This window comes from Giraffa tippelskirchi, chromosome 12 (assembly GCF_054371585.1).
Source record: "Giraffa tippelskirchi isolate mGirTip1 chromosome 12, T2T-mGirTip1v1.2.pri, whole genome shotgun sequence".
Classification (NCBI taxonomy): domain Eukaryota; kingdom Metazoa; phylum Chordata; class Mammalia; order Artiodactyla; family Giraffidae; genus Giraffa; species Giraffa tippelskirchi.
The window spans coordinates 105,657,330-105,674,812 of record NC_137286.1 but is presented as its reverse complement, the minus strand read 5'-3'; the positions used below and the strand labels follow the sequence as shown (position 1 = coordinate 105,674,812).

The 17,483-nt window shown below is 44.9% G+C and overlaps 1 long non-coding RNA gene across 1 annotated transcript; it reads right to left on the bottom strand.

Annotated features, from left to right (window-relative positions):
* Nucleotides 1-2,246: 2,246 nt before the first annotated feature.
* LOC145530171 (uncharacterized) lies at nucleotides 2,247-3,938 on the bottom strand. The gene is made up of 2 exons (XR_014071509.1): nucleotides 3,784-3,938; nucleotides 2,247-3,672 (listed from the first exon to the last, which is right to left on the bottom strand). It is a non-coding gene; the product is annotated as an uncharacterized LOC145530171 (long non-coding RNA).
* Between the last annotated feature and the right edge of the window lie 13,545 nt (nucleotides 3,939-17,483).

Sequence of the window (17,483 nt, the reverse complement as noted above, 5' to 3'; positions counted from 1 at the left end):
CCACCAGGCTCCTCTGTCCCTGGGATTCTCCAGGCAAGAATACTGGAGTGGGTTACCATTTCCTTCTCCAATGCATGAAGGTGAAAAGTGGAAGTGAAGTCGCTCAGTCATATCTGACTCGTCGTGACCTCATGGACTGTAGCCTACCAGGCTCCTCTGTCCATGGGATTTTCCAGGCAAGAGTACTGGAGTGGGGTGCCATTTCCTTCTCCAGGTCAGATGGGTTAGGGTGTCTTAAACTGCACAGTCTAAACGGCCGTACAGGGTTAAGAGGGCGCCATTATTTTCCTCTGGATCACATGTTAAGAAATTTTCAGGAGTTTCCCTGGTGGTCCAGTGGTAAAGAATCTGCCGGCCAGTGCAGGGGACACGGGTCTGATCCCTGGTCCAGGAAGGTCCCACATGTGCAGAACCACCGAGTCCCTGAGCCACAACTACTAAGCCGTGCTCTAGAGTCGGTGAGCCGAAACGAAAGAAGCTACCGTAATGAGAAGCCCATGCACTGCAGACAGAGAGTAGCCCTCCCAGCAATGAAGACCCAGCACCACCAAAATAAATTAATAAAAATTATATAAAAAGAAATATCAAATCTATACTCTTAAAGAAAACAGTAAAACAAATATTAAGAAATTTTATGTATGTATTTAAATTTGTGAAAAATAAGAGGAAGAATTAAAGAGTAATACCCCTCCTGGCACAATAGGGTAAATTCAGCAACTTAGGAATGATTAATGACTGTTTATAAGAACTCTAGATGTTCTATTTCTGCTTTGAATAAAATTAAAGCACTTTAAACCTCATAATTGAACATCAGCATCTTCCTAGAGTAAGTGCAACGGGTTAGAACGATTTGCTCCACAGGTCATACAAATCTCACAGATAAGGTCCTTGTAACATCCGATCCCCTCTCTAAAACCAAAAACCAGCCCACTTCCAAATTAACCAGATAGTAAAGGCCATTCTGATGCACACAAACTGTAAGGGACTTGTTATTGTTGCTGTTCAGTCACCCAGTCATGTCCGACTCTTTGTGACCCCATGGTCTGCAGAATGCCAGGCTTCCCTGTCCTTCACTATCTCCTGCAGTTTGCTCAAATTCATGTCAATTGAGTCTGTGATGCCATCCAACCATCTTATCCTCTATCGCCCCCTTCTCCTCTTGCCCTCAGTTTTTCCCAGCCTCAGAGTCTTTTCCAATGAGTTGGCTCTTCGTATCAGGTGGCCAAAGTATTGGTGCTTCAATTTCAGCACCAATTTAAATTTCAATCAGTCCCTCCAATGAATATTCAGGGTTGATTTCCTTTAGGATTGACTGGTTTGATCTCCTTGCTGTCCGAGGGACTCTCAAGAGTCTTCTCCAGCACCACAATTCAAAAGTGCCCAGTGGTTTCCATTTCATTGGAAGAAGGAAAGTTGAAAAACAAAGTCTGTACTATCATGCTTGGCCATCAAGAAAAACTGTGATTGTTTCCAAGTAAGAAATATCTAATGATACCAAAATATGGCGATAAAAGAAAAAAAAAATGATAACCTGGACTTCAGCAAGAGTAAAGAACATTTGCTCTATGGAAGACCTTGTTAAGAGAAAGAAAAGATAAAACTACAGAACAGGGAAAATGTTTGTAAGTCACATTGCCAACCTTGAATTTGCATATAAAATATAGTAAAAGCTCTGGATGGCTCAAACAGTAAAGGATCCACCTGCAATGTAGGAAACCCAGGTTCAATCCCTGGGTTGGGAAATCCCTGGAGAAGAAAATGGCAACCTACTCCAGTTTTCTTGCCTGGAGAATCTCATGGACAGAGGAGCCTGGTGGGCTATAGTCCACGGGGTCTCAAAGAGTCGAACATGGCTGAGCAAATAGCACTTTCACTTTCTGGAAACTCAATATGAAAAAAGAAGTCATCGAAGTAGACAATGAGTGTATTATATGAAAAGGCATTTCACTAAAGACAATATACAGATTGGACTTTTCTTATTATTTTAAACATTATATGTTAATACAGTCTGGTTACCCCGTGCCCTTCCTTTCATGGCTCCAGCTGAGTGATGGGAAACCAAAGGGAAAGGAAGGTTTGAATCCACGAGGGGCCCTGTGCACCCTGCCCAGTGTGCCTGGACTAAAGCCTGTCAACTCCTGGCTCTTCACTTGAGCTGAAGCCACAGCAGAGGAAATGAGCATCCCTTGCTCTGACTCATGATTTCACGATCACAACTTATGACAATAATACTTTCCATCACCCAGCACTTTTGAGCTTATTTATTTTAACACATGAGGTCACCTCATGGCCTCAACAGTCTCCAGCGGTGGGTGTGACGGTCTGTTCAGAGGACGCTGATGCTCGGCAGGTCAAGGAGGAGTGGGTGCGAAGCCACAGACGTGTAGTGAAGATCCAGCCAGTCCTTCCAGCTCGCCCCGTTTGGGTGCTTCCCACTTATTGAGTTGTGTTCCAAGTAATTTTGTTTTTTTTTACAAAATGTTTTCAGTGTTCCTGGATTAGAGTTGTTTTACGATGTTGTTCATTTCTGGTGTACAGTAAAATGAATCAGCCACACCTGTGTGTATGTTCCCTCATTTTTGGATTTCCTCCCCATTTAAGTCACCACAGTGCATGGAGTAGAGTTCCCTGTGCTTTTGGGTAGGTTCTCGTAAGTTGTCTATTTTATGCGTAGTATCAATAGCGTGTGTGTGTCATTTTAAATTCTGGAAATCATCTTGTTATAATTGGTTGGTTGTGAACATGCCACGATTGTGGGGGCTCTCTTCAGCCTGGGAGTGGACTTTAGGAATTTTCTGTCCTCTCCACTTTTCTGGAGGGAGGGTCTACCACTCTGGGATGGTAGGAGCCTCTCCTCAGTCTTTCTCAGCAATAACTCCATAATGTCAGGGTTTATATAAACCACCACACCACTCTTTCTCGTCTATAATTTCTTTCTTCCAAAACACGGCCACTGGATCCCTGTCTGATCTCCACCTGCCCATCTCACAACCAGCTGTCCAATCTATAAATCAGGCCACTCAAAAGGTGTTTTGAAAGAAATGCTCTTCTTGAGGCAAGCGCGTCTCAACATCTCCTGTCAGGCATCTCTGTGGTCCTCTAGCATTCAGCCTGGTCTCTGTGAATCTGAGGTGGTGTTGGCCAAGCTCTGATTGTGTTAACCTCTCTTAGTCCTTGCTGACATCCATAATCCATGCCCTCTCCCATCCTTGCCGCTGTCTTCTTCCTTGTGAACACTCTCAGTGTTTAATAATAACTGCCTGCAGTCCCCATATGAAGCCACTTGGCTTGAGGCTCACGCTTGGGAGCATTCTCTTCCCTCGTGTGAGATTCCAAGGCCATCGGCATTGGCTTTGTCTCATCTCTCTGAGAGAGCCTCCCCTGGGTGTCACTGGTCCACATATGGTGCTGAGCATTTTAACATTCTGAACATCCCAGACATTCAAACCAACTGTATCCTTGTTTCAGAACAGACTCCAAATAAAGAAATTAATACCTTGAGATTATATTATGGGATTGTGCTTGAGAAGGGGAGGAATGTTAGCTTTGTTGGTGCGATGAACTACAAAAGGGTGGCCATAAGGATGGTTTCCAGCCTGTCAGTCTGCGCTAGGTGTCCTGTATTGAAGGCCGAGGTCCAATTATTTTCAGCCAGACTTGGATCAGTGTGACCTGGGAGAAAAGCGAACGCTTGGAATGTACCAGGAGGCGTCTGGTGATGGTCAACAGGAATCCATGCCAAGCCTCCGCGGTCCACAAAAGCTGTCCCAGTTGGCAACTCACCCTGCACGCTTCCGCACAGGATAAACCCTGGACTCTCTGAAAGGTCTGCTCTGAGCTAGAGTCGAGACATGCAACCAGCCACCCCTTATCTCTGTTACATCTCATGTGCTGGGTCCATACCTTCCCCCTTGACGTCCAAGGCGATTGTCCTCTGTGTCATGCTCTGATTACCATGACGACTGGGGCTTCTGTGAGTTAATACATAGATTCTTACTTGCTTACCCAGCTCGTGAGCCAGCTCAGGCCATTTGTGTGGAGTGATACATTTCACATATGGTCTTTTCTATTCTCCCACCTAATGTAGCCTTTAAGAAATGAGTCATTAGCTCATTTGGGCTAAATTATTGCTTTTAAACAGGAAAGGTGTCAGCCGATCCTCCTAGACAGGACTAGTGGACACAACCTGAGAGGCGCCACAGAAGGCGGCAGGAGGGGGGCTCGTTCAGGGCACCCCTGGGTGGGGGTGCAGTGCCCTCCCCCTTCTGGTGCCAATGCTGGGTCTTCACCTGGTGCATTTCATCAATTTCATGGAAGAGGTTTGCGCCTGTTACTTTGGAGCCAACCTGTTAATGGAAAGTGCAGCAAGTCTCCACCTGCTCGTCCATTCATCTTCTTGCCTCCAAATCGGCTTTTCTACTGTTGCCTACAGTGATACGTAATAGAAATTCTTACCTGTATATATTGTAAGAATGACTTTTTCATAAGTTTTATTATATTTGCGTGGATTATGCAGATTGTTTTCTGAATGGCATAACTAAAATATTGAATATAGGGACCGTAGGTGAGTCTATCATGTTGTCAATAGCAAGACAGCTATGCAGGAAACCCAGATTTTAGAAAAAAGCAGAATAGTATATCTGGATTCTGAATCAGAAATTCAAAGCTTGAAGCCAAAGCAGCTTAGTTTTGAGTAAGCTCGGTGGGGCTTCTGCCTCTAAGGGGAGGTGAGGCCTGAGCCTGCCAACAGGTGGGTTTAATCTGCCTTCATGGAAGGGACAGAGCAGCGGCTGCAAACTCGGGTCTGGAAAGCCTTGGGGTGTGATTTACAACTAGGAGGCTGAGCCTGGGGGAGGGGACAGCAGAGGAGAAGGCAGTTCGCCATCTTGGGTGGGGACCCACTGAGTCACCCATGGGAAAACCAGTGCTCAGTGGGAAGACCAGCCCAGGGTCAAAATGCGATATTTTATTTCTTAAGAGAAGCCAAGGATCCAGGTTTTTTCCTCGTATGTCCTCATTTTTATATTTTTACTACCTACTGTTTTTTTTTTTTTTAATTCTGTGAGAACCCATCTGTCCATTGAGTGACCACTTTTCAATCTTTGTCACAGAGACACATAAAATTATACTCTTCCTTCTTCTTGCTTTGTTTTGTTGTTTTCAGATTTCTCATTTGGAACTCAATGCTGTTCTTCCAGATTCTCTTCCTTTACTCCCCTCCTCTCTGTGCTGGAAGTTGTGCTTTTTAAAAAAAATATTTATTTATTTATTTTTATTTTTGGCTGCGCTGGATCTGTTGCTACACACAGGCTTTCTCTAGTTGCACTGAGCAGGGGCTACTCTCTAGTTATGGTACACGGGCTTCTTGTGGTGGCTTCTCTTGTGGCAGAGCACGGGCTCTAGGCATGCAAGCTCAGTAGTTGCAGCTTTGGGCTCTAGAGCACAGGCTTAGTAGTTGTGCTGCACGGGCTTAGTTACCCTGCTGAATGTGGGATCTTCCCGGACTAGGGATCGAACTGGTGTCCCCTGCATTGTAAGGTGGATGGATTCTTAACCACTGGACCACCAGGGAAGCCCTGTGCTGGAAGACTTTAGCACATGAAGAATGGATGACCTAAATTCTGAGAATGAGAGGAAGACTTCTTGTTCATTCTTTTGGGCATAAGATCCATATCCACCTGGTGATGGATGGAGCACAACCATGGGAATCTTGCCTCTTATTTCAAAGTTGGACGCCCTTCCTCCTTCTCTTGAGTTTATATCTCCCATTGAAATAGGACAGAGCATAAATTATGCTGGGTATAAACTAAGTAAAGGAGATTTTTTCAGAAGGATTCTTTGCTGTGAAAGGAAGAATAGTTGCTCCCTGTTGGTTGAACTCCTGAATTCTTTTTCTTTTTTGAATTGAAATATAGTTGATTTACAGTATTGTGTTAATCTCTGTGGTACAACAAAGTGACTCAGTTATACACATATATACATTTTTTTTCTCTTCTTTTCCATTATGGCTTATCACAGGAGGTTGGATACAGTTCCTTGTGCTCTACAGTAGGACCTTGTTGTTTATCCATTCTAAATGTAATAGTTCACATCCACATCTACTAACCTCAGACTCCCAGTCCATTCCTCCCCTCTTGGCAATCATCAGTCTTGAACTCCTGAATTCTTGATTAAGCCTAGGAAGGAGATACTGTGCCTTTCTAAGATGAGTATTTCTCATAGCTCAGCCTGCTGTTCAAAGGCCCCTGCCACCAGAATGGACCCAACATTTCCCCTTCAGACTAAGAACCCTCCCCACCTCAGTGAAACTGGCACTAGTATACATTCAAGCACATGTCGCTCTAAATTATATCCCCATGTAACCTGTAGCACTTGAAGGTGGACCCTCTCCCTAGAAAGAGAAATAAAAGAATCTTGTTTAAATAACCTCTATCTCTAGATGATTTAAAATACTTTGACAGATCTATATTATTTTTGAAAAATGAATCAAAAATAATTCAATCAGAAAAGCAACATCTGTTACTCATCAATAACCTTGCAAGAGAGCTAAAATGGTCTTTTTCTCTCCCATGAAATCTACTGATAATTTTTTTTTATCCCATGCCATTCATTGAGATCAGATGCATTGACTCTGTATCAACTCATGGAATTACATAAATAATAAAGTCCTCGAGGCTGATGGCATGGGAACCCTGGAATGTGTAACAAGACAATCAGGATTAAAATCTAGATTTAATGTAAAGCATTCTAACACTGTCAAGTAAGATGAATTTTAAACTCCTTTGTTCTCTGAGGCCAGCTTGTGCCATGGCTAATGTTTTGTATTAAATCGTGTGCCATTTTTATCTGAGATGATGTCTTATTTTCTTTGTTTATGACTTTGGAAATTATTATAACAAGACACATGAAAGAGGCAACTGAAAAGTACAAATGGATAAAACAGCATTCGCTACCCAAAGCGAGTGTAAATGGAGCCAATAATTTTTTAACTTGACAGTCTCTTAATCTTTTCTAGTGAGCTCAGTGATGATTTTTCTTGGTTCAAAACCTGTCACAGCATTCATTTGTGACCATTTCTATTGCTGGGATTAGTCGAGGTCTATCAATTCTAAAACTCCACTTCTGCCCAACGAATGTCAGCTTTAATCACTAAATGCCAAACAATGCAAGAATTCCTGAGCCTACCTTTGTAGTTGTGATTACATTTTAAAACAGCACTGCGGTTCACGCACTGACCTAAGCCAGCAAAAATTCAAAATACAGGAGGTCCCTGCCGAGGGGCCATGCCTTTTGTTCTCTGGAAACCCTTTAGCTAAATTATTCGCCAGCCCCAAGAGTCAAAATAGAGAGCAGTGGTGTTAAATTTACCGAAGCGGTTATGATTCATATGTGGACCAGGCCACCTTGGCGGGCCCTGGGCTGTCTGGATGTGGAAATGTTTACACTAGAACCTCACTAGTGAAACCCAGGTTTATGGCTGATGCTGAATTTGCATATGTACCAAAGAATGCTATGGGATTTGTCCATGTTCCTCCAGTTGGATTTAAAGATGTCCTCCCAGCATATGGGGCAAACCTGGTGGCTCAGATGGTGAAGAATCTGCCTGCAACGCAGGAGATGCAGGTTCAATCCCTGCATCAGGAAAATTCCCGGGAGGAGGAAATAGCAACCCACTCCAGTATTCTTGCCTGGAGAATCCCATGATAGGGGAGCCTGGTGGGTACAGTTCAAAGGAGCACAAAGAGTCAGGCACAACTGAGCACATAATCATCACCCCACCACTTGAGGGGCATACCTGCTAGACACTTAGATACTAGATGCCAAGGGGCTTTGATCTCTGCATTTGCATGATATCAAGAAGTAACAGGGCTTGCCCTCCTCTCCCCAGGAGGGTCAACCTGGAACATAAGTGACTCCTTTAGGCCGTGGGCAGCTTGTGGATCACTGAGCTGTCCTCCTGCTCAGCAGAGGGGCAGGACTGGGAAAAGGGTGATATGTGGTAAATCTAGAGTGTTCTGTTGAAATTCCCAGAAATCAGTGTCTCCTGGGTGAGCTGAAAACTCTTTTAATCACCTCTGGGAGGTTAGCAGAAGCATTTCCCCTGGACTGGCCACTGGAGGCTCCAGGAAGGATGGCCATCAGCTGAGGAACGCAGAAGAGAGACTTCAGAGGCACTGAGAGAGGGTGCACATAGAGGGCAGACACACACGCGTCCACATGCTCTGCAGCTGGCACACCTGGACACCCAGGGCCAGGTGGGCCTGCCAAGCAGCAGGGCCAGAAAGCCACTGCCCCCGGACACTAGGGACTGGAAGACAGCAACTGTCTTCCAAATAGGGGACGAGGTTCCTTCTTAAGGTGGCTTATCCACTCTGACTGCTCGGTCACCCCTTCAGCTTTTGAAGAAATGTGCAGTCCAGGCTCAGCTCTCTTGAGTGTGGCTCAGGGGGATGTAGACTGGGCATTACTTACTATTAATAACGTCAGTGACAATTCTGATGCCAGCCAAGGTTCAGGGCTGCTACCCTGAGGCATACACTTTTAGCAGCATGTCATGTGTTTAAAAAAAAAAAAAAGTGGTGAATGTATGGAAGGTGATTGTGCTTCAAGGAGGAGGAAGAGGGGATGAAACGCATGTATGTTCTCAGGAAATCAAGCTATGATTAAAAAATAAAATCGTGGTTTTCAAACATGAGGATCCACAGAATTCCCTGGGAAGCTTGTTTAAGTACAGATTCTTTGCCACACTTGGGCAGACTCTGAATCCATACATCTGGTCTAGAGTTGGAAATCTGATTTTTGAAAGGTGCCCAAGCTGATTTTCATACAAGTGGCCTAAGGGTAACGCTATATTTTTTGACAACATGGTCTAAGCACCATTCAACCAGTCCTTCCTAAAGGAAATCAGTCCTGAATACTCATTGGAAGGATTGATGCTGAAGCTGAAACGCCAATACTTTGGTCACCTGATGCGAAGAACTAACTCATTTGAAAAGACCCTGATGCTGGGAAAGATTGAAGGCAGGAAGAGAAGAGGATGACAGAGGATGAGAAGGTTGGATTGGCATCACTGTCTCGATGGACTAGAGTTTGAGCAAGCTCCGGGTGTTGGTGATGGACTGGGAAGCCTGGCGTGCTGCAGCCCATGGGTTCGCAAAGAGTCGGACACGACTGAGTGACTGAACTGAACTGAACTGAACTGAAGCAGTTTCCTGGTTTTCAAACATTCAAGGAAGGGAAATGTCTATGTTCAGAATATGTTCCACAAGAAAAGTTTCCTCCTCATTTGAGTTCGTTTTATGTTGCATTTGAGGAATGCCTTGTAAGCCACTAGAATACTTGCCCACAAATAGACTATTACTGTGACTTGGCCAATAGAAACAGTACTCTGCTAGATGTTGTGTTTCTTTCTATTCTGATTCTCCCATGAGTTTTAAACTGGGTTCCCAGTGGGAAAATTCATGTTGGTTAGATAAGAACTTAAAGAAAACTTTGAAGACTATGTGTGTCTAATGCTAGTCATTCAACTTTTACATCCCAGTGAACTCTGTCAGAATTGAAGGCCATTCAGAACACCTGACCCACCTAGTCTAACCACTGAAAAACCACAGAGCCTTCAGAAAGACTGGGAGACATGGTCCACCATTATTGATAAACAGATTCATTAACTCCTGGAACATTTTGTTATTTTTCTGAACTGTGAGTGGAAAGGTTTGGAGGGGGTTACTCAACACTGTAGAAAAATAGAAGGGTGGACATTTTTCTCGGGATTTTCTACTCTAAGTGAGATAAGAGTCACACATGCGAAACAATTGTGAATAATTTACAATAGTGAGTACAGTCAGGTACTAAAATAGGCATTATTACTAAATTGCTCGGAACAGGGACTACCTCATATGAGGAGTCCACAATGCGAGAAAGATGACTAAAAGCCGGATCATTCAGGAAAACTTCCTGAAGGGGGTGGGGTGGATGTGCCATCTGTTCTATTTTAGTGACTGAATAAGTTCATTGCACGTAAACGTCAATCTCAAATAACTTAGCCGACCTGAACCTGTGAATGGATTCCTGACCATCCCTGTCCTGGGTGACCGGAAAGTTGCTGTTGTTATTTATCACGCCGATCGTCATAGATATTTGTGATAATATTGGTGTTTGCAATATTGAGTCATTTGCTCTCTACTAGTGCCCAGGACTTCCTGGTGGGCTAGCTTTGCAAACGTTCTCATCATTGTGAGCTGACTTTCCATCTCTAGCCCCCTTCCGTCTATAGCTACCCATTCCTTGTCTCTTAAGTCTTGTGGCTCTTAGCCAGTGTCTCGTCTTTAAGGTTTAATAATGTAAGGAATAGAAACTATTGAGCACATTCTATCAAATACTAAGTATGCCTGTGGTCCCCACCTTTTTTCATAAAGGCCCTGAGCCTCTGCACATAGCTTGGTGTCGGGGCAGTGGTGGCTGGTGTGGGGAGGTGAGGGGGTTGAGGAAGCAGCAGGAGAGATGAGGAGGCCATCCAGGGCCATTTTACCACATGTTCAAGGTCCATCCTCTCAGTTAGGGCTCAACACAACTCTGACAAATAGAAAAACCAAGAAGTTTTGTGGAGAAGAAAGCCAAGAAGAAATTGGAACACCTTTAATACATTGCCAAGTTTTTGTGAAGACCAAAGATAATACTATATTAAAGGGTTGAGTACAGCAACTGGCATACTGAAGGCACTCAATAAATAATGTCAAAGATAATATGAATAATTATATTGTTTCATCAAGTGATGGCAAAGAAATGAATAATTGTGTAGTAATTATATAATGGTAGAACAACTTGCAAGGCCCATTTCAAATGATTATTTGCTTCCAACCATGGTCTCCCTGACTCCCACAATAAATGGTATGTGTGTGCATGTGTGCCAAGTCACTTCAGTCACGTCCGACTCTGAGACCCTATGGACTGTAGCCCCCCCAGGCTCCTCTGTCCACGAGATTCTCCCAGGCAAGAATACTGGAGTGGGTTGCCATGCCCTCCTCCAGGGGGGTCTTCCTGACCCAGGGATCAAACCCTTGATTCTTAGGTTTCCTGCATTGGCATGCAGGCTCTTTACCACTGGTGCCACCTGGAAAGTCCAATGAATTGTACACTGTCACACCCACAAAAAGAAAGCCAAGAAGACAGCTGCTGGCCAGGCTCATGCAGCACTCACCGTGCCCTGACACAGCCCATCCCCTCTGTCCATTGCAGCACCCAGGACAAGCGGAGGACAAGCCGGCATGATCACAGCCCCCTGTAGAGTGTTGGAGTGAAGACATGGAATGATGATGAGCCCTAAAGGAAAGGAACAACTGCATTTCTATTTATTTTCTGATCCCATTTTACTGATAAAATCCAACTTATTGAGAAAATGAAGGCTTGAAGATGAGAAGTAACTGGCTCCATTGTGCTCAGGTCAACGATGGGAAATGTTGTTACCAGTTTAGTTCGGCTTGAAAGCTACTCAAAGGGCCTTCATAACAGGAGGAAACAACTCTGCCTGCTACACACTAGACGTGTTCTCCTGGTCTCTCCGATCTGTAAGAGTGTTCTCATTGAATTCACTTGTTCTCCAAAGATGCACTGGCACTCTTGTTCATCATGTGTGTGCTCAGTGGGTGAGTCATCGCCATCTCGTTGCGATCCCATGAATCGTAGCCCACCAGGCTCCTCTGTCCATGGGACCCCAGTCAAGGATACAGGAGTGGATTGCCATTTTCTTCTCCAGTCGCTTATTAGAGACAGAACATTAAATCATCAAACACTGAATTCTAGGGAGAGTCCATCTTTATCTCTGCCTTCCCTTTTAAGATCCTAACATTGGAAAGAAGATTTCTGAGAGTGATTCTTATCAGGGAACTCTGAGTAGTTTCTTCAAGACGACTAAGACACCAGGCCGTGTTGCTGCTACGGCTAAATCACCTCAGTCATGTCCGACTCTGTGCGACCCCAGAGATGGCAGCCCAGCAGGCTCCGCCGTCCCTGGGATTCTCCAGGCAAGAATACTGGAGTGGGTTGCCATTTCCTTCTCCAGTGCATGAAAGTGAAAAGTGAAAGTAAAGTCACTCAGTCGTGTCCAACTCTTAGCAACCCCATGGACTGCAGCCTACCAGGCTCTTCCATCCATGGGATTTTCCAGGCAAGAGTACTGGAGTGGGGTGCCATTGCCTTCTCCCCAGGCCGTGTTAGTGATATTAAAAATAAAAAATAGGCACACATATACACACAAGCACATGCATACACATATCAAACTACAAAATGCTAATATAACTTCATAAGAACAATGTTCATGTCTTTCAGGATAGTACAAACTGTTAGGTATAAAATAAGCTACAAGGATATATTGTATAGCACAAGGAATATAGACACTAAAATAACAAATTATAAAAAAGTGAAAGTGTTAGTTGCTCAATCATGTATGATTCTTTGCAACCCCATGGACTGTAGCTCACCAGGCTCCTCTGCCCATGGGATTCTTCAGGCAAGAATACTAGAGTGGATAGCTATGCACTCCTCCAGGGGATCTTCCCAACCCAGGGATTAAACCTGGGTCTCCTGAATTGCAGGCAGATTCTTTACCATCTGAACCATCAGGGAAAACCCAACAAGTTATATATGGCTGTATAACACATAACCCCAGACATTGTATCTCAAAACTGGGATGATTTACCTATTCAGAATCCTTCAGTATGAGTTGGACTTATTGAGGCTGGGCACTCCCCTTACTGGTCTCTGCTGGAGGTCATTTGTGTGGTGACAGGACAAGGTGGTTAGGGCTGATGTATCCACACAGACTCACTCAGAGGTCTGGCTCTTTGCTAAGATCATGGGCACTCTAGTTTGTATACCAGTGGCGCCTCCATCAGGACCACACAGATTTTACACGTGGTGACACCATGGTTCTAAGAGGGTAAGAACCAGTGCTCAAGTGCTCATCCGGTCTTAGAAAGTGTTAGTCATTCAGATGTACTTGCACTGCTGTTCATCACATGCGTGCTCAGTCACTAAGTCGTGTCCAACTCTTTACAACCCCATGAACTGTAGCCCACCAGGCTCCTCTGTATCTGGAATTCTCCAGGCAAGAATACTGGAGTGGGTTGCCATTTCCATCTCCAGGGAATCTTGCTGACCCAGGGATCGAACCCAGGTCTCCTGCATTGTTGGCAGATTCTTTACCATCTGAGCCACCAGGTTAGTCCTATCTGGTCTCAGTTTGCCTTCCATTTGCTGTGTCTCATTGACCAAAGCAATTGAAAATCAGCAGGATAATGGCCCCCAAAGACTTCTATATCCTAATCCCCCAAACCTGTGAATCTGTTACCTTCCATGGCAGAAGGGGCTTTATCTTTAAGTTTTTTATTTCTTTGGGAATACATATAAATATTTTAAAATTCTAATGGTTCCAGATCTTCTACTAGTGGGATGCAAGCCTGATCAGGGCTAAACACAGCCACACTAAGTGCAGTTTGGGGGCCCTTCTAACATCAGAAAGAGATCTGCTTATAATAAATCAAATTTGATTTAATAGAAAACAAAAATAAATATGTTAGGTCTTCTTAATCATTGTTCGAAAGGTAACAGTAAGTATTACTTCCTTTCTTGCTCTCATGGTTGATTTTCACAAACTTACTCTTGCAATGAAGAGGTTCAAAAGCTGAGCCCACGTCCTCCTCTTGTGTCAGGAGGGGGGACAACAGGGAGGGAAAAAAGTCTGGTACAAAAGAGAGACAGCACTGAACTCAACTCCAGGGGGCAGGGAAGAAGCACATCTAGGAATTTCCCATTTGCTAACCAGACTTTGAATCTAAGACACTTGGGGTTTAAGGTAAGAAAAGCACTATTTCCCTCCCAGAGTGTTAAATCTCGAACCAGGAAGGCCTGGTTCAATTAGGGAGGAAATGAATCCCATCTGCTGTAGTTGCCCCAGACAGACCTCCTCCAACTCTCATGTCCACGTCCTCTGACTCTCAGGGGGCATCAGTAGGGCCACAGATGGCACTCTGGTGTTCGAGGCTCTTGGCATTCCTGTGGTGTCTTCTTCCTGATGGGGTGAGTAGGGGCGCTTGTACTTGTCCTCAACTGTCTTCACCTGTGCTAACCTGTCCTTACCTGTGCTCAATACCCACAGCTGCTGTCAATGATGGAGAAGGCAATGGCACCCCACTCCGGTACTCTTGCCTGGAGGGTCCCATGGACGGAGGAGCCTGGTGGGCTGCAGTCCATGGGGTCGCTGGGAGTCGGAGACGACTGGGCGGCTTCACTTTCACTTTTCCCTTTCATGCATTGGAGAAGGAAACGGCAACCTGCTCTGGTGTTCTTGCCTGGAGAATCCCAGGGACGGTGGAGCCTGGTGGGCTGCCGTCTATGGGGTCGCACAGAGTCGGACACGACTGAAGTGACTTAGCAGCAGCAGCAGCAGCTGTCAATGAAGAAAGAGAACCAGCTCACCCCTCATCTCATCTTTGTCCTCTGAAATCAGTAGGTGGGCATAGAACACCCCAGTTGATTGAGAGAGATGGAGAATAAACTCTTCCTGGAGCTGGTCTAGGTATCATCACCCTCATCAGGGTCTGCCCAGCCTTGGACAGTCAGTCTCAGGCCATCACACGGAGGTGGAGAGCCACGCAGAGTCCCCAGTTTCACGCCAGTGCCACTGAATTAGAACCTGGACTTGAACACAATCCCCAAGTGACACTTCTCAAACAATAACATTTGAGAAGCACCAGTCCATAGAGCATGAAAGGACTAACAATCCTGGTGACCAGTAACTATAATGAAGGGAAAGAGATGTTCAATCCGGACAAATGATGCTACCTATTATGTGGCCTGAAATTGGCATTTTAAGAGCGAAGTGGCTCTCTATGAGTTTGTATTTATGCATGTTGGAATTTTTGCTCAGATCAGTTAAAGTGAAAGGAGATCCACTGAACAGCATGAGAAGGGAGACAGAAATAATGATGGGGATTCTGCCACGAGTATTTCACTTCTTGGATCCGTATTCCTGAGGGGTGGGGTTTGGAGAGGGGATCGTTACCTACAAAGAGAGAGTCGTGCCTGGGCCTCCTGGCTCCCATCTCGCCTCTCTGACCTCAGAACACGTTTTCCAGCTGCCTTTCTGTTCTGACCGTGATCTCGTTATTGTATTTAAGCTTGATTGTGATGGTGGAAAAAGATTTATTTTTATAACTTATATTTGAATGTTCAAGCAAATTCTGTGGTAGCAGTTTGAATACTTTAGAAACCAAGAGGAGGCCCCATTTCTGAATATAGGCAGCATAAGGAAACAAAGAGTCTTTTGAGAATATTCAGAGAAAACTTGATTGAATGCTCAGTATCTTACGCTTTGACGTGTGTTCAAAACTCCAAGTTGTGTTAACGCTAGGAGGCTTGATCTCCACAGTCCTGTAGCTTTGGACTTTTCAGTCAGTTTAATCTTGGGGGAGAGTTTACAGTCAGTCTTTTTCAGCTGTTCTGTGGCACAAAAATAGGGTGGCCACTCCGAGGAGATGTGGTCCAGCTTGGGAGCTGTGGCCGGGCGGCTGGCCCCTTCCACTGTGTCTGCCCAGCACGACCGTCAGCAGACACGCTTGTAATGATGCATCTCTCCAGACTCGTGCTTTAAAAATACACACAGGAAAACCACATTGTCCATTGTCCCATTTTAGCCTTCACTCAAAGGAAAGTGGTATTTTCAAATCATTTCAACGAAAAGCATCCATTTCAAGGCCAGATAAAGGATCTTCTTGAAGCTTTAGAATGTTCCATCTTATCTGACAGCCTCTGGCATGTCATCCTCTGACTTTCTCCAGGGCCCCAGGTGACTTGGGGCTTCCCAGGTGGCACTAGCAGTAAAGAACCCACCTGCCAATGCAGGTGATGTAAGAGACTCGGGTTCAATCCCTGGGTCAGGGAGATACCCTGGAGGAGGTCATGGCAACCCACTCTAGTGTTTTTGCCCAGTGAATCCCATGGACAGAGGAGTCTGGTGGGCTTCAGTCCATGGGGTCACAAAGAGTCAGACATGACTGAGCAACTTAGCACACACGCATGCCAGATGACTTGAAGTACTTTCTTTGTAAGAGAGGCTTCTCTGAGTGTTAATACTCTGCTGTTTAAGAGCCCTGCTAAGAAACCCACTGTGCCAGGGTTTCTTGTAGGCATCACTGGATGGGATGTTCAGGTACCGTGCCCTCTGGGCAAATGCAACTCAAAGGGGCCAGTCATTTGCATGTGGATATCTTGCTGTTCATTTTCCTATCCGAGGAAGTGACAGGATCCCAGATGTCATGCTCAAGCCTGCAGAAAGATCTAGTCCTCCAGCTCTGATCTCATGTGGCTCTAAACCAGGGTTTCCACTAAAGAGAAAAATTCCCCATGTTTACAGTTTAAGAAGAAAAGGTCCCGTCAGAGATGAATCTCAAAGCCTCATTGTCTTGAAGATGTTATGTGCATGCTCAGTCGCTCGGTCGTGTCTGAATCTTTGTGACCCCATGGACCATAGCCCGCCAGGCTCCTCTGTCCATGGGCTTCTCCAGACAAGAATACTCGAGTGGGTTGCCATGCCCCCCTCAAGGGGATCTTCCCGACCCAGGGATCGAACCTGTGGCTCCTGCATTGGCAGCAGATTCTTTACCACTGAGCCTTCTGGGAAGCCGGAAGATGTTATTAGAAAGTGGATATCCTTGATAGGTCTCAGCAAATGGCTAGTTTCGAGCAATTCTATTTATGAAAACATTTGCAGACAAAACATGAGAATGAGAGAAGACGTTTTAGATACAATATATAAATATAATAGTTTTTTAATTACATGGGAAGAAATGCATACAAAGAAAATTTCAATGACCCATCCCCCATCTCCAAGAGCTAAACACTGCCAACACTCTTGGGTATTTCTTTCCAGTCTTAACAATACATGCATGTTTACACATTTTTGGTTACACAGAAATACCATTTCCAAAAATATTGTCTGCAAGATAAAGTTTGATTAGAATGATGGTCAAGTGCTGAACCTAAATAAACTGATACATCTCTTTCAAAAGCGAAGTCACACTATCAGTATTGCCTTTTTGCCTTCTACAGGGGGCAGCCTGCACAGTGGAAGCTGGGGAGCGGGCAGGCAGGGAGGCTTCGTCTGGTTATATCACTTACTTTATTAAGTGACCCGTCTCAGGCTCAAAGGTGTTTCAGTGGAGACGATAAATTATGTGGCCGCCCTGTATAACAAAAGCCAGCCTGCTTTTAGTGAGTCCACACGCTTTGTGTGGGAAATTAACTGTTCACCTGGGTATTGAATTTGCTTATCCAGGAAAAAATCTTTTTCCCCTGGACAAGATTTTGTTGGTGGTCTCTTGGCCAGATTGTCGCTTATAATTGCCGTCCCCTCGAGTAAAAGACTCATTTAGTCAACTCTGTTCATTTGTGGGTGGTGAGGATGGGGGTAGAGTGGGGGAGAAAACCCA